Below are 20837 nucleotides of genomic sequence, written 5' to 3' on the forward strand. Positions count from 1 at the left end.
TAACTGGGGCAAAACCACTGGTAAACCAGAACCCAAGCTAAAACCCAGGTCTCCTGGATTGAACCCTCACCCGCTACCTGTAGTCTGTCAAAGAAAGACCAGAAGGGTGGTGATGAATGACATCACTTTCGGTTCAGGCCTACGGTAGGCTAAGGTAGATGGAGGTTTTCCTCTCTTGCTTTGACCCTGGGCAAATAGAAAGTGAGATCCCGTCTGGTCTGCAGTGGCAGAGACTTCAGGAAGTCCACACAAGTCAAAGGGCCAAAGTAGATGGGTGTCAACAGGTAGAATTCAGAGGGACTTCCCCGAGGTCCTTCCTGTCAAAGAAAGAAACATTAGAGATCTTTGTGAAGAGAAAAACACCTCAAGGACTATTCCAGACTGGGTAATGTCTCCTTGGTGGGGCTGCTATGCCTTGGTTTTTAGGACACTGGGCTCCATCCCACTGTGGCCAGTTGCAGGAATCTGGGATTGAAATCCGGATGCTTCAAGCAAGTCCTAGGGGATGGCTCAGTTCCAGGGAGCAGCAGGGTTTTCTCATTGGCAGCCAGAGGGAGGTGATGGACATTTGGATGCGTTGGTGTTCACCAATGAGTGGAAGATCAGCGATGGGATGATGACTCCACAAGGCCTTTTCTGACCTCCTCTTCCGGCCTCTGACTCTCACCACCTGACTGCAACAACCAGCACCACACGGGTTCCCTTAGACATGCTCACGACTCTCAAAGTGTCACTGGGGTCTCTATACCGACAATAGACATATTTTGAATGTCCCCTCACACGATTAGAGGAATGCAGCACATTTCAGAGTGGTTCCTAAAATCAGATGTGTGGACTGATGCCAGGCTGTGTAAGAATTATCCTTGTGGGTCTTGGCTTGGGCCTGGGACCCTGGCATCTTTTTTAAGCCGGTCCAGGTGAGCACAGTAACAGATGATTCTGGAAATCATTTTGCTACTTAGTGCTTGGGCTCTGACAGACCAGGGTTTCAATTCTGCCTCTGCTTTACCCCTTAACAATTGTACTTTCTTGCCCACAAATAGCCTTTTGAGCCCTCAGTTTTCTTGTCTGCAAAATGTGGAATAATAGCAATATGTACCTCATGACTTTGTTTCTCCGAGTGAGTGAGGTAATGTGAAGCTCTTAGAGCTGAAGCCCAGAGCTTGTCGCTCAGTGAGTCACAATCACATGTGTTACCATCATTATTATTATCAGTCTGACACGTCTCTCTCCTCTCCTCTCTCCGTTCTCACGTTTCCTTTTTATGCCCTAACTGCATATTCACATTGCTTAGTTACATAAAACCAACTGCCCACATTACATTTTATTTAATACAAAGAGAACAAAGAACACATTATTATTTTGTTCTTATTGGTGAAAAAAGAGGACAGAGAAAGTGACATGATTTGACCCATATCCCCTAACTTGTAAGTGTCAGATCTGTGGTCTCAAGCCCAGACTGTGGGTTCTACAGCCAAGAAGGATGAATTGGAGAGAAATGCTGCAAAGGGGTGCCTGGATGGCTCAGTCCTTGGGCGTCTGCCTTTGGCTCAGGTCATGGTCCCAGAGTCCTGGGGTCGAGCCCCACATCAGGCTCCCTGCCTGCTTCTCCTTCTCCCACTCCCCCTGCTTGTGTTCCCTCTCTCGCTGTGTCTCTCTCTGTCAAATAAATAAATAAAATCTTAAAAAAAAAAAAAAGAAAAAGAAAAAAATGCTGCACAGCTGCGGGAGGAGACACCGTCTACTCACACCTGCTCGGCTTCAGGTTCTATGTTTCGAGCGTGTGCGTCATTGCAAAGAAGCTCAATTCATCGCCCGCTCAGTTTTAACAGATCAACTCTTTGCCACAAAGGGGAAGCGAACAGATGAAATGAAGGTTCATCCTTAACGCCTGGCTGACCAGGCGAGGCCACCGAGCCACGTTAGAAACGCGGAGTTGCTGCCCCGCATTTGAACCCACGTTTCAACCAGGTCACGAGGTTGACGTCTGAGAAGCAGTAAGAGGAGGCAGGACCCCCCAGGTGGGGTAAAGGGGTCCAAGCGCTTGCACGGAGCAGTACTTTCCCGATTGAGGGAGTTGGGATTTCCAGGGGAGAGCGACGCCATTGGTGAGGAGGACACTTCGCTCGTGGCAGGTCACACAGTAGAAGCGTTCCTTCTTATTCTTACCCACATCCCTGTGCTTCCCGTCACCAGTGTCATTCCGATAGCAGCCCCGTGGGGCCTCACTGAGACATGCTCATGACTGTGGAAGCATCATCGGAGTCTTCATAGTGACCAAGTCCCTTTCCAGTGGGCGTCTTCGAATGCTTGAACCTTTCCTCACATGATTGAGGAAGGCGGGAACAATGTGGTAGTAAAATTGGATTCGGATAGGCGTCTCCCACATCTGCGAGTCAAGATGACACGGTTGCTGATGAGTATGTTTTTGTTGTTGTTGTTGTTTTAACTGTTCTGGGTTCCAGGGATCTTCTTCCTTGAATTTCTTTGAACCACAGATTTTCACTGTTGATTCGCGAGTGTGACATGTGCAGCTCCCCCGAAGTTGTCATCGTCTAGTGTTTATGGTGGTTTGTGGATTTTTTTTTTTTTTAAGATTAGGGACTATGTCTTTTTTTTTTTTTCACTTAAATTTAAATTTTATTGAAGTATAACATGAATACAGAAAAGAGCACAAAGCTTAAGCATAGAGCTTGAGGGAATGCATAAGGATGCACCCTCCTGCACCCAGCACCTCAGTCAGGAAACAGAATGCTAAAACTGCAAAAACTCCTCACCGCTCTCTTAAAGTCACTACTTCCTCTTTCTCCTCCCACCAGGGGGACCAGAGTCCTCGCTTCTCCAACATACATTTGCTTTGTATGCGGGAACCATATTTTTATGTCAGAAAAAAAAATACTTCATTTATGACATATTATAAAACTCTAGAAGCATATGTTCTTCAGGAAATACACAACACTTGGGTTACAAGTTCTGTAGTCCTTGGCTTTACTCGTAAAAGTTGGATTTTCAATTTAATTTTGTCTTCTTATATTGTAATAATTTCAAACTTAGAGAAAACTTGTAAGAAGAGAGTAGTAATTTTTCTCTTGAATCAACTGAGGGGAATTTGCTGGCACTGATGCTCTGTCCCCGCCCCCTCCCCCCAATATTTTAGTGTATAGTTCTTTCACACAGGACGTCCTTCTACATAATGATAATACAACCATCAAAATCAGCAAAATAACATGCATACATTATCACCGCTTAATGTGAGGACACCATTCAAGTTTCGCCAACAAGTCTGAGATCACATACTGCATTTAGTTGCCGTGTCTCCTTGGTATTCAAAGTGGGAGAGTTGCTCACTCTTCCCTTGACTTTCAGAACCTCCACACTTTACAAAATTACAGGGCAGTTATTTTGTTAAGTGTACCTCAATTTGATTTTATCGGATATTTTTTCATAATTAGAGTTAGGTAATGCTTTTTTATTTTAGGCAGGAAGATCACAGAAGTGATGGTCTTCTCATTGCCTCCAATAGGTGGTGCCCAATTTTAATTTGTCTTATTAAAGGTAATATTTACCTTGATCACTTGACTAAGAGTATCTGCTAGGTTCCTTTATTGTAAAAGTATTCTTTCTCCCTTTTTACTTAGTATTTTATGGGAGGTGTTTTGAGACCATTTATATATCCCATTCTATATCAAACATTCACCCATTAGTTTTAGCATCCATTGATTATTATTTTTTTTATTCAGGTATAATGAACATAGTGTTATGTTAGTTTTGGGTGTATAATACAGTGATTCAATAATTCTGTACATTACTCAATGCTCAGATTCAATAATTCTGTACATTACTCAATGCTCACCATGATAACTGTACTCTTAATTCCCTTCACCTATTTTATCCATCCTCCCATCCACCTGCCCTCTGGCAACCACAAGTTTGTTCTCTATAGTTAAAAGTCTGGTGTGTTTTTTCTTTTTATTTGTTTCTTTTTTTCTTTGTTTTGTTTCTTAAATTCCACATATGAATGAAATCACATGGTATTTGTTTTTCTCTTACTGACTTATTTCACTTAGTTTTATACCCTCTAGATCCATCCATGTTGTTGCAAATGGCAAGATTTCATTCTTTTTTATGGTTGAGTAATATTCTGTTATATATATATATAACAGATATATATATATATCTCACATCTTCTTTATCCATTCATCTATGGATGGACATTTGGGTTGCTTCCATATCTTGACTACTGTAAATAATGCTGCAGTAAACATATAGGGGTGCATGTATCTTTTCAAATTAGTTTTTTCATTTTGTTTAGGTAAATACCCAGTAGTGCAATTACTGGATCATATGGTAATTCTATTTTTATTTTTTTTGAGGACCCTCCATACTGTTTTCCACAGTAACTACACCAGTTTGCATTCCCACCAATAGTGTATAAAGGTTCCTTTTTCTCCACGTTCTCACCAACATTTGTTATTTCTTGTGTTTTTTCATTTTAGCCATTCTGACAGGTGTGAGGTGATATCTCATTATAGTTTTGATTTGCATTTCCCTGATGGTGAGTAATGTTGAGCATCTTTTCATGTGTCTGTTGGCTATTATGTCTTCTTTAAAATAATGTCTATTCCTGTCCTTTGTGCAATCTAGTGATTATTCTTGTCTGAACCAATGTTATTATGATGGTTGCCAGATAGTTATTTTCTAACTTAATCTAATCATTCATTCTATATTTATTAGTTGGCATTCTCCTGTAAGGAAAAAATTTCTCTTCTTATCAAAATTAATTAATTAACTAATTTATTCATTTGCATCAGTATGGACTCATGGATACCTATGTTATTCACTGGGTTCTAATCTCTTATCATCATTATTTATCAAACCTGTCATCAAATTGTTCCCAATTTGGCAGTGTCCCTATCATTCTTTTAGTACTTCCTTACTTTCTGGAATAAGGTATTCTAAGAGCGTCTTCTAACTCTCCTGCCATTTCTTCTGACGGCCCTACTTCCTTTTAAAGGAGAATGGTGTTTAGAAATCAAAATGTGGATGCTAGGTATGTTTAGTGTTATTGGAATGTTACTGCTCCCAGCTTCTCTCAATGGCTAGAGCTAAGGAGCACATACACACATACTCTACTCAGGCTTCGACAACCTGCACTAAGCTGTGAGGTCACTCTCCTCATCTGCTCCTGCTCTACTATCCTGCCTTCCTGCTCTTGCCATCTGCCCAACCTACAGCTAGATCCTCTCGTCACCCTGCTCAGAACCTAATATCCTTCACCAGGCTGCTGTCACTGTCTCTCCACACAGTCACCCTCCTTCCCCATTACCACGGCCCACTCTTCTCCAATTCCCCTTCAAGGCTTCCATACCCTGGAATTCCACCTACCATGCTCAGCCCCTTTGAATAACTTTTGATTATGCAGGATGGAAGGCAGGAAAGCAGAGATGGTCACAGGGCCAACCTCTCCATCAGGTACAGTAGACACAGTTCTCAGGGCCCATGATATTTTAGGGGCCCACAACAATGTCGCAACTTTAATTTCTTTTAAATTCAGAAGAAATAATGAACATACTAATGAACCCAACCTGAATTAAATTTATTTTTATATCAATGCAAAATAAAATGTTTAATTTTTTTAAAGGTATGGAAGAGAATTTATTTAGCTTTGTGAGGTTTTACTTTCACAATAAGACATACCCTTGGCACTGTAAGACCCTATTACAGTTTCATAAATTTCCCTAATAAGGTAAATATTCAGGTTGATTTTATGAGGCTTTCAGACATTAAGTTTGAGAAAGTTAATGGTTATCAGAATTTGCACAGATGATGACAATCAAAACAGTAAATAAAATCAAAGACTAAGACTTAACACCCCTAATAACATAGTAAATTGCAATTTCTAGTCAACATCTATTCCTGTGTTATATTCATTTTGATATCTTATTTTCCATTTTATACTCTGGTGTTTTCTTCTGAATATAGGTACAAATAATCTTTTGTGTTAACTCCCACTTTTAATACCACAAAGTCACCTGGTTTACCTTGGCTATCTTTTTATCATTTAGTGTAGGATACACTTTTTAAACTAGTTACACTCTAGTAACTTTGTGAATGAAAAAATTTTAAGAAAGCTAAGAACAAATAATGGAGTCATTCTTTCACTGGGTCTCATCCAGTTTCAGGAAAACCACTTCCCAAAAGCAGCAGTTCTGTATGATAAATCTTCCTGTGTCTAAACAGAAACTGAACGAAAAGTGAAATTATGGGAATCTATGATAGTTTACTAGATATTGTGTGCTTTTAACAGCTCAACACTGGTAATACTTGATAATCAAGAGTAAAGTAATAGGCTAACATTGGAAAATGTATACTTTAATAAGTATATGAACAATTAGGTAAGCGTGTAGAGAAGCTGACCAAGCTACATATATTAGGAAATGCCAGTGTCCATCTAAATTTTCTGTATTTCATTTTTTTAAGAGAATATTTATTCAAGTTGTTTAATGTGTAATTTCTCATGTGCCATTTTGGAAGTCCTTTATTGTAAAGACTCTTCTTTTGTCTGATGACCAACAGCAGCCACAGTGTCAGTGATTATTCTGGACCTCCACGGTGGATAAATTCAATTTCTTTTTGGGACACAAGTTTCCTTCTGTATTTCTGTCCTGAGGTACTGTTTTTATTATTTCTGCAGTGTCTGGTGGACCCTGATGCACCAGCCACGCTGGTGATTTACTTCCATCAGAATGCTGTGAAGTTGAAGAGGAGTGAGGTGGTAGTCCTGTTGATCTCAAAACTTCTGATACATTGGGTTTAGGGTTGTCTCTTCTGTCAGGGGATCTTATTTATTATTATTTTTTATTCTTATGTTAATCCCCATACATTACAACATTAGTTTTAGATGAAGTGTTCCATGATTCATTGTTTGTGCACAACACCCAGTGCTCCATGCAGAATGTGCCCTCCTCAATACCCACCACCAGGCTAACCCATCCTCCCACCCCCCTCCCCTCTAGAACCCTGTTTGTTTTTCAGAGTCCATCGTCTCTCATGGTTCGTCTACCCCTCCGATTTCCCCCGCTTCATTCTTCCCCTCCCGCTACCTTCTTCTTCTTCTTCTTTTTTTTTTTTTTCTTAACATATATTGCATTATTTGTTTCAGAGGTACAGATCTGAGATTCAACAGTCTTGCACAATTCACAGCGCTTACCAGAGCACATACCCTCCCCAGTGTCTATCACCCAGTCCCCCCATCCCTCCCCCCCCCCCCCCACTCCAACAACACTTAGTTTGTTTCCTGCGATTAAGAATTTGTCAGGGGATCTTATTAATGGAGTATGTGACTCGACGACCTGAATGACCCTGCTGGCAGGTGCCATCTCACTGCCCTCATGACCCAAATTAATTTTTATGGAAGAAGGGAAGTAGCAAGGCCTTATGAAAGTTACAATGCAGCCTTGCTGCCTTGATTAGTTTCGTAGGTCCAGCTCCTTGTAGGGTTTCTGGAACATAGTATATACTCAATAAATGTGAAATAAATGAATGATTAAGTGGCCAAGTATTGGGGCTTGTATTTCTTGTTTTTCCCATGGCAGACAAGAATAGAGCAGAAAAAAAAAATTCATATTTGTTGATGGCCTGTTTACCAGAATGAGTGTTTGCTTTCCCCCAGTAGTTCAAAGCTATCTATATATTTATCCATTAATTCAAATCTTTACTGACTACCTATTATGCACATGGCTCTGCTCCCTTTGTGCGTCAGGATGGGATAGTGGAATGTCTACTTTAGTCTTAGGAGAACAAGGTGTATCTATAAGAACAAAGTCCTGAACTAATCAGCCAGTGTGGGAATTGAACTGACTCCACCTCCCTGGGAGAGCCCTCCAAAACACGGGGCTCGAGCAGGTCAGAAATGTGCTGAGATAATCCTCCAGCTCCAGCAATACACGTCCTTACTCCATGCAGCCTTTTCTATAATGTTGACACGAGCCAACTTCATCTTTTCTCAGTATGAGCCACTGTTAAAAATGTTCACACCGTCCAAACTGGTTTAGTTCCTAGTGCTGTCAGTTGCTTTTTAAACAATAATAAAATCAAGTCTAAGGCTCATGTTGAGAACTTGGTTTTATTGGTGTTGTACAATGTGAGATGGATGAGATATTTGGGGCCAGAATTGTTTACCATCTACCATTTTTGTTGAAAACTTTCTTATTCTAATCTAACTAAATTAAATGAATCATAATTCAGAAAGTGGATGAAGTTAAATTTTCCTCTGTGCTGACTATGAAAAGTACTTGACAAACACAATAATAACATAGACATGATTGTATAAGGAATACTCAATATACTTAAAATAACACATAACTTTCAAGTACCCTCAAGTACTTTGGCATAAAATCTTCCATTCAAACCTTTACTATATTCTAGGTCAGCTGTTGGCAAACTGGCCTGGAGGCCACATCCAGCATACTCTCCCTTTTTTTTATGGCCTGTAAACTAAGTATTTTTTAAAAAATGTTTTGAAGTGGTTGAAAAAAATAAAAAGAAGTATATTCTGTGATATGTGAAGATTATATTAAAATTCAAGTTTCAATGTCCGTAAGTAAGGTTTTATTCTACTCAGCTACATTTGCTTATGTATTATCTGTGGCTACCTTTGAATGATGAATGGCAGAGTTTAGTTGCAGCGGACACTATATGGTTCTCAAAGCCAGAAATATTTGCCATCTGAAACTGAACAGAAGAGTTTGCCTTCCCCGGTGTGAGGTCCTTGAGACACAGCAGTGAACAAAACAGAGATCCCTGTGTTGGAGGAGGTCATCAAGAGGGCATGACTTCCAGCTGACTGTGAGCTAGAGCCAGGCAATGGGAGGCTTCTTAGTCCCTCCCTGTCCTTGGAATGTACTTTTCCAAGGGCCATTCCCATCGTTGGAGCTGTTTCAGGGACACAACTTTAAAAAAGTAATGTGTTGTTTATTTTTTTTTATTTTTTATTTTTTTTAAAGATTTTATTTATTTATTTGAGAGAGAGAGAATGAGATAGAGCACGAGAGGGGGGAGGGTCAGAGGGAGAAGCAGACTCCCCGCCGAGCAGGGAGCCCGATGCGGGACTCGATCCTGGGACTCCAGGATCATGACCTGAGCTGAAGGCAGTCGCTTAACCAACTGAGCCACCCAGGCGCCCCAGTAATGTGTTGTTTAAAAAAAAAAAAGGTAATGTGTTATTGAGACCATTTGGACTATGTATGTGACAGAACCCTGTTAAGGCCTCTATATAAACTTTTAAGATTCTGGCAGGTGGGGATGAAGACCTACTCATCTTGTTGTCGCCCAAGACAAGCCTTGTATGTAAACTCCCTTGCTTGTTAAACCTGCCACCTACCAATCCCAAGTGGCCTGTCTCTTTCTTTTGTCTCTCCCTGCCCTCCTTGTATGGGATCCAGGTTTGAATTTCACCCAGAGAACTCCCAAGGTTGCAAACCAACACCCTGCTCTCAGGAAACTTACATTTAAGTAGGGAAAGACAGTAAACATTATATATAATATATTAAAAGGTGATCAATGTGATGGGAAAAAAAAAGTAGAGTAAGGTAACAGGAATGAAGATATTGTTGGGGGGAGGAGGATGTTACAATGTTTTTTTTTTTAAAGATTTTATTTATTTATTTGCCAGAGACAGACACAGCGAGAGAGGAACACAAGCAGGGGGAGTGGGAGAGGGAGAAGCAGGCTTCCCGCGGGGCAGGGAGCCCGATGTGGGGTTCAAGCCGAAGGCAGACACTTAACGACTGAGCCACCCAGGTGCCCAGGATGTTACAATTTCGAAGAGAACAATCAGGGTAGAACCTCATTAAAAAGATAGTACTTGAGCAAAGACTTGAAACGGGTGAGGAAGTGAGCCAATGTGGGTGTCTGGGGGGAAAAGCATTCTAGGCAGATTATGGCAGCTCCTCACAGGGTTGTTGTGTAGATTAAGTGAGTAATGTATTTAACTAAAAATAGTGCCTGGCAAATGTTAAATTCTCAAAAAACAGTTCTTTTTTTTTTAGTACCAGCTGGCTGTAGATGCTACTTTCCTCTTTGCAGGGGTCTGCTGCCCTGCGTGACTCTCGGTAGGCAATCACTATAGCAGAGAAAGGCTCTCCTGAGTACAGGGAATCTTGATACCGTAGCTTTTTCTGTCCCAGGATTAGCTTTCATCCCTGCAGCTTAGCTTTCAGGGACAGAGCGGTCTTGGAGAATCATGGGCTCAGGAGGTATCATATTTGTGGCCTGCATAATTATAAAATACAGATTCCAGAGTTTGTCATCACACACTGGCAAAGGGACTTGCCCCACCATCACACAATTAGTCAGCAGCAGAGCTTCGATAGGCATGGGGTCTTATGCTTCCAAGTCTAGTGTTCTGTTCCTGGTCTGCACTCTTCGTCCTGCACAAAATCTATTTTTATGCAGCTTATTTCTTCCAGTAAATTTTCAGGTGTGTTTGTGCAGGGACCATGTCTTACTCATTTGTTTTCCCCTTCAGAATCAGGCACCAAACAAACAAAAAACCAAAACCGTTGAAAGAATACTCGGTACCTGAACTTGATGAGCTCTATAAGGCTAGCTAGGCTGATAGATAAGAGACGGCATTTCTAGGGCAAAAAAATTGGGCAGATGATGCAGAACAAACACTTTGTTATCCTTTGTCTTAGTCTGGGTGGTTCTCAAAGTGTGGTTTATGAACCAGCAGCAGCAGCAGCATCACCTGATGCTTGTTAGAAATGCAAACTCTCGGGCCTCAACTTGAACTGACTGAATTTGAAACTCCGGGTGTGGGGCCCAGCAATCTATGCTGGAATAACACTCCAGGTGATTCTGAGGCATGCTAAAGTTTGAGAGTCCCTGGCCTCTCTTTTGTCTTTATGGATCTCTGGCCAGGACTCACCCTGCTCTGCCAAGTGCCTAAGCTATGTGTTGGGTGAGAAAGGAGCTTCTTTTATAAAACTTGGTAATAACCCAAAGGCAGGAAAATCTCTCTGGGGGAAGTTGAGATTGTATCACATTTCCAGGAGGTTTAACATATTTCCTCTGATCGGTGAAGGTGGGAAACACATTGGCATGAAGAATAACCTAGATTAGGTGTTGAAATAAAGGAAGCTTTTAAATTCCTAAAATTTTAACTCTGGTTGGCCTTTGGCTTTGGGAACAGTATGGAATCTGGAAGCTCTGCTCTGATTTAGGCAGGCCACTTGAAACATTCTCTTGCAAAAAAGCAGGAGGTCAATTAATAGTAAGTGACTTTTCCAGAGTCCTACGGCAGATCAGCCTGTAGGAAGCACACGTATTAATCATTCCAGCCTTGCAGGATTGCAGATGTGGTGTACCTTTGGCTGAGGTATGGGAAGAATAACCTAGGAATGCATCTTTGACCTAGGATAAAAGACTCTGAAAAATCCTCCCTGCTCCCCCATATATATAAAATATCTGAGCACAGGAAATGAAACTTAGAATTTGAGACAAATAGTTAAAAATATCTTTGTAAAGAAGACATGGATTTTCAAGACAATATTAACAAGGCAAATACAAACGAACAGTGAGAAGATGACAGAGAGTTCTACCTAGCACAAGCTTTACATCAGCAACATTACAAGGCAAAAATAAAGATGATCTAATCAGGTCTGACAAATGGTTGACCATAAAATCTGACATTATCAATATTTTTTTGAAAAATGGATTTATTTAAAAAAAATCTCTTCCTGCCACGTTAGGAGGACTTGCCTAAACATATAGTAAACCTTCAGGGATACAAACAATAGCATGAGGCCAGCTTGATTAGCAAGATCTTTGAAAACAGACAGAAAACAACCATTTCAGTGCTGTCTGCCTCAGGTCAGTATTTTACAACATTTCACCAATCTCACTCACACGTTTTTAGAAGTTATTTTGAAGTTTCTTGCCTGTAACGTCAAAAGACATGATGTACCATGGGGGAAAATTGTATGCTTCCTGCTGAAGTAGACATGTCTGAAATAATTCAAAGGAAAAATGGCATGAAATTAAATTTCATTCTTTGTCAGGAAATACTACTGGAAAATATACAAAAATACCACATGGAGAATTTTGTTGACAAATTGTTCCCTGCGGGATGCTTGTGACACAAATGGATGAAAGTGCAGATGTTTCTCACATGTCTCAGCTAAGTAAGTGCTAGGTTTTGTTTCAGTAGTGGAATTAGGGAAGAACCACATTTCTGAATATATTACCAAGGGAAATAAATACAGATTTCTCAACTGTATATGATTTATTGAAAACATTGTTCTGTGGGGAAAACGCTGGACTACGTAGCTTTTCTGTACTTTTAAACTATCTTCTTTGGGTGAGTTCTCAGAAATGTCACTCTCACCCTTTTCTTCTGTCACACTGCCAACCACAGTGCAAGAAGAATCCCAGGGCCAAGAAATCGGCATGTGTACTCTGCTCGAGGCTTGGACTGTATCCTGGGGGAAAATGGATCAGATTTGTGATATTGGATGGTCAGAGGCTGGAGATGGCAGAGGGCCCAGAAGGAGCCAAGTTGGAGGCAGGGACAGTTGGAAAGCAGGGCAGATGTGCTGGAAGGACAGATGATGACATCCCGAATTAGGGGTATGGGGGATGACTCAGAATGTTGAGTGAGGGTGACAGATGTCAGGAATGACTCCCAGGTTTCTGGCAGTGAGTCAGGAAGCGAGAACATTTGGAATAGATTTTTGGGAACAGACACAGGAGGTAAGCTGAGCTTTCAGTGGATGTTAGCTCCTTGGCTCCCTTCTTACATTTCGCTGTCACAACGTGCCCCCTATCCAGGTATCCTCCCACATCCAGGTAATCTCCCACATCCGGGTAACCTCCCACATCTGGGCTCTGGGCTGGGGAAGTAAAACGGCCTGACCGCAGGAGAGAAACCCCCAAATTTATGAGCTTATGCTTGCAGTTCAACTGTTATATTTGGAGTGAAATTTCTTTAAGAGTTTTAATGGTATTTCATAAGTTTTATGAGAGGTGTTGATGTAGTTTTAGGATATAGGTGAGGTTTGGTGGGGTGAGGTCCAGAGCCAATGACCAAGAAGGAATTCTTGAGACATCTTTGGTGCAAAATGGTGGTTTTATTGAGGCACAGGGACAGGACCTGTGGGCAGAAAGAGCTGCTGCCTCCCGGGGTTGTGAGGGGTGACAGATTATATACTTGGGAGGTGGGGGAGGTAAGGAAAAGGGAGGTTTCAAAAGGATTTTCATATGTTAGAGAAGGCTCACAGGATACCAGAGGCCTTGGCGTTGTCAAGTTAAGGTTGTTTTTCCCTCTAGCAAAGCAATAACATTAAGATAGTTGGGAGCTTCCTGGAAGAATATCACATATATCCCACCCAGGAGTGGGGGGGTTGGGGGGGAGGTTGCACGGTGTCAGCTTGTGCTTTGTCCTCAGCAAGCCTTCTGTTCCCTCATCAGTGTGTTTATAGTTAAGAATTATGGATGGTATAGTTATAATTTTTAAATATTACACTAAATATAAGGCTTTTCCTCCTAATTTTGCCCAAAGTTTCTTTTCCATCCAAATTGATTTAGCAATTAAGGATGGGCTTTTCTTATATTGCTTGTCTAATCTGAGGAAAGTCTGATTTCTTTGCTTCCTAAAAAGCCATAGAATAAGTTTCTTGTGTGAAAGATATTTCTTCTTCCTACTCTGAGAACTTATCTAAATATTTTAGCATCACTTCTCAATAGATGTGTATTCAGTTAGCAACAATGAAAGAAGAATAAGCTTTTGGGACTTAAGCTAATAATAATACAAATATTAATTACCAGTCGATGAATGCCAGGCAGCATAATATAATTTATACCTATCATTTCTAATCATAAAAATAATACTGTAATGCAGACAGTTGCTTGGGAGAGTAGTAATGGGGTCTACAAATTGCTTCTGTTTCCTTTCCCTTTCTGAGTTTTTTCTGGAAAATGACAGTAAAACTTGGTTTGGTTATGCAGGAACAGTACTGTGTTTATTAATACTTGTTCAAATTTGGAAATGCTTTCATGTAAAATATCTAATACTTAAGCCTATGAGATAAATAGTAATCTTTATTTGAAAGAGGAGGAAATTGAGACCCACAGGATAAACAAGTTAGCCGTGGAGTTGATAATAGAGCTCAGGGCTTCTGACTACAAAACTGGCTCTTTTCCCACTGCTTTGTGTTTTATATGCACTAGATGAATAATTTCTTCACTGAACAGTGCATAGGCATTCTGGTTGCTCAGGATTTATTACCTGTGGTTCCCACCATGACATTTAAGTGAAGCATTTAAGGCGTTTGCTACATCCTGTATCCTATTTTCTAGGATCTGTCAGCATAGGGGCAAGAACGAAGGAAAAAAAATAAACCCAAATCAACAGGGGTGTGTGTAGAATTCCAGGGGCTTTATGCATCTGGTCCATTAAGAAGGTCATGGCTGTAATATCAGCTGTAATGGGTTACAATTATGGAAATCTATTCTTACTCTCCAGGGTGCACCGGTCTAACATTAGCATCTCGAGGTGCTGTCCTTGTTCTGTTTGGCTTGGGAGGAAGAGCTGCTCAAGATCTTCTCAGGATTCTTTCTACAATGATAGTTCTTATTCGGCAGGTCAGGGCCAATGAGAGCATTTTAATTTTGTTCTCTTAAATTGGAGAAATAGTTAAGGGTATGTGAACTTCCGTGGACTTCTGTGAGGTAACACTGGATTGCATTTATCACCTGATTCCCATACACCCTTGCTCAGACTGGTCGATTTTAGAGTATTACGGGCCTGGGAATTAGCATTTACTCAGGGTTTGTAGCCAACATTTCCCAAAGATTGGGAGGGCCTTTTTTTTAGGTAAATGGCTACAGGCCCATTTGGACAAAGTTATGAAATTTCAAGGTCCTGAGGTTAGAACATTCTGGCTTATTATGATATTTGTTTGCAAAGTCCTGCTTTTATTGTATTTTTGTAACAGAAGTCATTCAAAACCTCTCAGTTTTTATTCTTGGAGGCTCCATGCCCTACGAACCAGAGTTAGACATCTCTGAGTGTCAGGCCACTGGTTACTACAAATATTTCCTGGTGATTGCTTATCATCCTCACTCCATTTAGAGGTTTGTTTAAACTGTTTGGTTGAGTCACCAGTGTGGTTTAGGTTAGACTGACATAGACTGAGAAGAAGGAGCTATCAGAAATGTGGGGGGGCGCCTGGGTGGCTCAGTCGTTAAGCGTCTGCCTTCGGCTCGGGTCATGATCACAGGGTCCTGGGATCGAGCCCCGCATCGGGCTCCCTGCTCCACGGGAAGCCTGCTTCTCCCTCTCCAACTCCCCCTGCTTGTGTTCCCTCTCTCACTGTGTCTCTCTCTGTCAAATAAATGAACAAAATCTTAAAAAAAAAAAAAAAAGAAATGTGGGGAGAGGGAGGTCTAACCGGATTTCTGCGGTGGTGGGAAGGGAAGGTGATGAGCCACCAGCTCAAGTCCAAGTAGGAACAGGGTCATAGGAGATTCAATCTTGGTCTAAGACCCCCTAAGAGATTTAAGGGGGTAGGAAGCAGTTCTGCACATATAAGGCTGAGATGATATAGGACAATTTTTTTTTCTTTTCGTTTCTTTCTAAAGAAGATGGACTATGCTAGTGGGAAAGCCTTATGTGTGTCAAACATTTTGATGAGTTGGTATATGTTCATTTGGGAAAGGAACCAGAGAGAGAGCAAATCTGGTATGTGCTGGAGAGAGAGAGAGAGAGAAATTTGAAACTGAGGTTGGGGATACATCAACAGGGCGGGAGGAAAAGGAGCCCATGAGACCAGGTGCTGCATAGGAAGGGCTAGAGCAAAAATCCTCGGTTAGCAAAACTGCCTGGAAGGCTTATAAAAGAAATATTAAGTGTAGATTTTTAACATGTTTGCTGTTTGTGTACTCTTTAGTAGTCAAAGTAAGGGGAAGACATGACCAGTTCTATAATTTATAGTTTCTTATGACAGAAGAATGTCAAAATTATGTTGGTAATAATAACATTGCCAAGGGATTCTGCCTTTCCATTCTCTTATGAAGTTGGAAAAGTGCAGAGATTTAGGTTTGAGAAGAGAAATAATTTGGAGGATAAATTTGGTTTTCCTTTAGGTTACCTAAACCTGAACAATAGAGAACAATGAGGACTTCTGTTTTTAGCAATATGGCAGACTAGAAAGTCTGTTACCTCTTCCAAGGCAAAACACTTAAAAATGCTAGACAGATCACAACGGCATCCTTTTCAGCACATAGCTGAATTTATAAGAAAGAAGGGGAAAGTCCAGGGCCGAAACTTGAGAGTAAAATGAAAAATTAGAAGGGTTTGTAGGTCTCAGTAACCAATATGCTTGGATTTTGATGGTCTCACAAGGACTGGAGACAGGTTTTAGGTTCACTGGAGATGAAATTGCTATCTGTGTGGATAAAGCAGAGGCATACGGGTGCAGTAACAACAGTGAACAAGGTGGACTAGAAGATAACTACTTTTGGCCACTGACTGAAAAAAGTGTTTCCTGATGAATGGTAACTATAAGACTATTCTCACATGGTCTAGGGGTTCAAATTTATATTGTCCACATGCTCTCATAACATTCAAACCAACAATTTATCATAAAAGAGAATATCTTCTCTTATCATAAAGGAAGCAAGTGACACATCTGGGGGAGTATACCCTTAATCCAGGCCCTTACAAACAAACCACAGAATTAATCCCCAGGATCTTCAGATATTGGAATTAATCGTCTTTAAATATATTCAAGTGAATAAATAAATCAGCAAGGGAACAAAAATCATAACAGAGAAACAAAACCTTACAAATAGAAGATATTAGGTATTTGAAAAAAAAAGAATCAGATAGAACTTCTAGAACAATTATAGTAATTGACATTAGAAACTCAGTGGAAGGGTTTTAGTTGCAGAAAAGTGGGTGTCCTTAAATGTCTCAGGAAAATTTGGAAGAGAAAACACAGCATGCTTCCAAGGGCTCTTCTAGAAGGAAGAGTTGGAAAGTGTGGTGAAATAAGGATAACTTTACTTTTTTTTTCTTATTTCAAAATTCTCAATGTGCACAATATATTACCACTTGTAAAAATAAAAATAATATGTAATACATATATATATATGCATGCAATATACAGGAAACTAGTAACCGAGGCTGCCTCTCATGAAGGGAACTCTGTGCCCAGGGGGACGGATGGGTATGGGAGAGATACTTATTTCTCACCGTACATCAGTAGTTCTCAAACTTTTTTAGTGTTAGCTCCCTTTTAGGTGCTAAAAATTAATGAAGTTCCCAAAGAGTTTTTGTTTATGTGAGTAATATATCTATCAATATTTACTGTACTAGAAATTAAAATGAATCTTAAAAATACTTATTTAATAATTCACCTAAAAATAACAATGGGGGCACCCGGGTGGCTCATTTGGTTAAGTGTCCAACTCTTGATTTCGGCTGAGGTCGGGATCTCAGCGTTGTGAGATCGAGCCCCCTTGGGACTCTGAGCTCAGCTCAGAGTCTGCTTGAGATTCTCTCTCTCCCTCTCTCTCTGCCCCTCCCCCATTGTGTGTGTGCACGCACACACTCTCTCTCTCTCAAATAAATAAATAAATCTTGAAAAAGCCCCCAATAAACCCATTATGTGTTAGCATAAAATATTGTTAAATGAAAAATAACTGCATATTCTAAAACAAAATTTAGTGAGAAAAATGGTATGGTTTGACTTTTTTTTTTTTTTTGCAAATCTTTTTAGTGTCTGACTTAAGAGACATCTGAATTCTTGTATTTGTGGCTGTATTCAGTGTTTGTGATATCACACATCTTGAAGTATCTGGAGAAAACCACTGTACACTTGAGAGAGTCTGAGTGAAAAAGGCAAGCAGTATCTTAGTATTATTATGAAAATAGTTTTCGGGGTGCCTGGGTGGCTCAGTCGTTAAACGTTTGCCTTCGGCTCAAGTCATGATCCCAGTACTGGGATCGAGCCCCACATCGGGCTCCCTGCTCGGCGGGAAGCCTGCTTCTCCCTCTCCCACTCCCCCTGCTTGTGTTCCCTCTCTCGCTGTCTCTCTCTCTGTCAAATAAATAAATAAAATAAAATAAAATATATAGTTTTCATCTCACAGACCTATGAAAAGGATCTCAGGGACCCTAAGAGGTTCCCTAGACTACACTTTCAGAATTGCTTCTGTATAAAATGTTTGAATTCTATACCATGTGCATGGATCAGCATGTCAAAATACATCTAAAGTTACATCCATACAAACATCCATACGTGCATATGCATATATGAATGTATACCTTTAAAAGACTCTTTTCTGATCTTTCTGGAAGGCAAAAAGAAAGGTAATTGAGGATTTCTGTGAAACAAGTGCATCACAGTTTTGATATCAATGTTACTATCTCTACCTTTAGAAAGGAGAGGCTAATATATAGCTGATTATTATGTCTAGTATTTCTTAAGAAGATTTTATTTATTTATTTATTTATTTATTTATTTATTTAGAGCACATGTGTGAGCAGGGGGAGGGGCAGAGGGAGAGGATGAGAATCTCAAGCTGACCCAAGTTGAGCGCAAAGCCCGACTGGGGGCTCAATCCCATAACCCTGAGATCATGACCTCATTGGAAATCAAGAGTCTGATGCTTAGCTGACTGAGCCACCCCTGTACCCTGACGTCCAGTATTTACTGGGTGCTTATTATGTACTGGGCAGTGTGCCAAGAATTTTACCTTTCTTCACTTTATTAAGGAGAAACTGAGACTTAGAGAAGTTCAGTCATGTGTCCAAGATCATGCAGCCATTAAAATTTTGCTATGTCCAACTCCAAAGCACATAGCACTCTCAGAAACTGGAGGAAAAATGGTTGTCTTTTTCCTTTGTTCAATTTTTAAAATTGTGTTAAAATACACATAACAGGGGCACCTGGGTGGCTCAGATGGTTAAGCATCTGCCTTTGGCTCAGGTCATGATCCCAGGGTCCTGGGATCGAGTCCCGCATTGGGCTCCCTGCTCCGTGAGAAGCCTGCTTCTCCCCCTCCTACTCCCTCTGCTTGTGTTCCCTCTCTTGCTGTGTCTCTTCTCTGTCAAATAAATAAATAAAATCTTTAAAAAAAATACACATAACATAAAATTTACCATCTTAACCCTTTTTTAAAAAAAGGTTTTATTTATTTATTTGGTAGAGAGAGCACAAGTGGGGGTGGGGGAGGGGCAGAGGGTAGAAGGAGAAGCAGACTCTCCACTGAGCAGGGAGCTTGATGTGGGACTCAATCCCAGGACCTGGGATCATGACCTGAGCCAAAAGCAGATGTTTAACTGACTGAGCCACCCAGGCGCCCCCATCTTAACCCTTTTTAAGTGTACCATTTAGTTATATTAAATACTTTCATGCTCTTGGGCAACTATCACCACTATCCATTTCCATAATTCTTTTCATCTTGTAAAACTGAAACGCTATACCCACTGAAAAATTACTATTCTTTCCATCCTTCCTCCAGTCCCTGGTAACCACCCTTCTACTTTGTCTCTATGATTTTGACTACTTAAGTATCTTAAAGTACTTAAGTATCTCATATAAGTGGAATTATATAGTATTAGTTTTTTTCACACAGTAAAATGTCTTCAAGATTCATCCATGTTGTAGAATATATCAGAATTTCTTCCTTTTAAAAGCTAAATAATAATAATACATTATGGACATACTCTACTTTGCATATCACTTCATGGATAAACACTTTGGTGGCTTCCACATTTTAGCTACTGTCAATAATGCTGCTGTGAACATAGATGTACAAATATCTCTTTGAGACCCTGCTTTCAAATTTTTTGAGTGAAATCTGAATAAAGCCTGTAGTTTAGTTAATATTATTGTACCCATGTTCTTAATTTTGACAAATGGACCATAGATACGTTAATAGTGGGGCAAGAGAGTTCCCTGGGTGAACAGAACTCTCTGTACACTTCTGCAATTTTTCTATAAATTGCAAATTATTATAAAATAAAGGTATCTTTAAATAGTGAATTACAAGCTTTTAATACTTGGCCAGTGATAAATATACCTTTAGGAAGATTCTTCTCATATGTAATCTTTTTCTATTTCAGTATAAGTACATATTGCTATTTTTATCCATTTCCTCTTAGTCATTAAGAACCTCTGCTCTTTACCAGCCATAAAAAATATTCTTTCATGACTTAAATTTTGAGAATTACAACAGCTTTTCACATACCTTTGCATTTTAAATAATTCATATTATTTAATCAACTCAGATTTATGGTTCAGTTTTAATCCCTTTATAGCTATTTGGTCGTATTCTCTGGCAATATTGTCTTAAAGTCACATAGGCACAGCCACCTGACAATCATTATGATTGGCTTTATTTTTTAACTTTATTGAGATATAATTGACATAGAACATTATGTAAATTTAAGGTATACAATGTGTTGATTTGATACACTTATATTTTGCAAAATGATTACCACCCTAGTGTTAGCTAATACTTCCATTGCATCATCTAGTGACCATTTTTTTTTGTAGTGAGAACATTTAAGATTTACTCTCTTAACAACTTTCAAGTATATAATACAGTATTATTGTTATAAGCCCCATGCTGTATGTTAGATCCCCAGAACTTATCATCTTATAACTGAAAGTTGTTCCCTTTGACCACATCTCCGTTTTCCTCACCCCCACCCCCTAGTAATCACCATCCTATGCTGTTTCCATGAATTTGATAATTTTAGATTCCACATATAAATGAAATCATACAGTATTTGTTTTTCTTTAACTTATTTCACTTAGCATAAC

At 40.0% G+C, this 20837-nt stretch overlaps 1 pseudogene; it reads right to left on the reverse strand.

Moving 5' to 3' along the window:
* Positions 1–6594: 6594 nt before the first annotated feature.
* Positions 6595–12452, reverse strand: LOC123846989 (alpha-ketoglutarate dehydrogenase component 4-like; annotated as a pseudogene).
* Between the last annotated feature and the right edge of the window lie 8385 nt (positions 12453–20837).

This window comes from Mirounga angustirostris, unplaced genomic scaffold, assembly GCF_029215605.1.
Source record: "Mirounga angustirostris isolate CCGP_5_RB_7025 unplaced genomic scaffold, mMirAng1.0.hap1 SCAF_6, whole genome shotgun sequence".
Lineage (NCBI taxonomy): Eukaryota > Metazoa > Chordata > Mammalia > Carnivora > Phocidae > Mirounga > Mirounga angustirostris.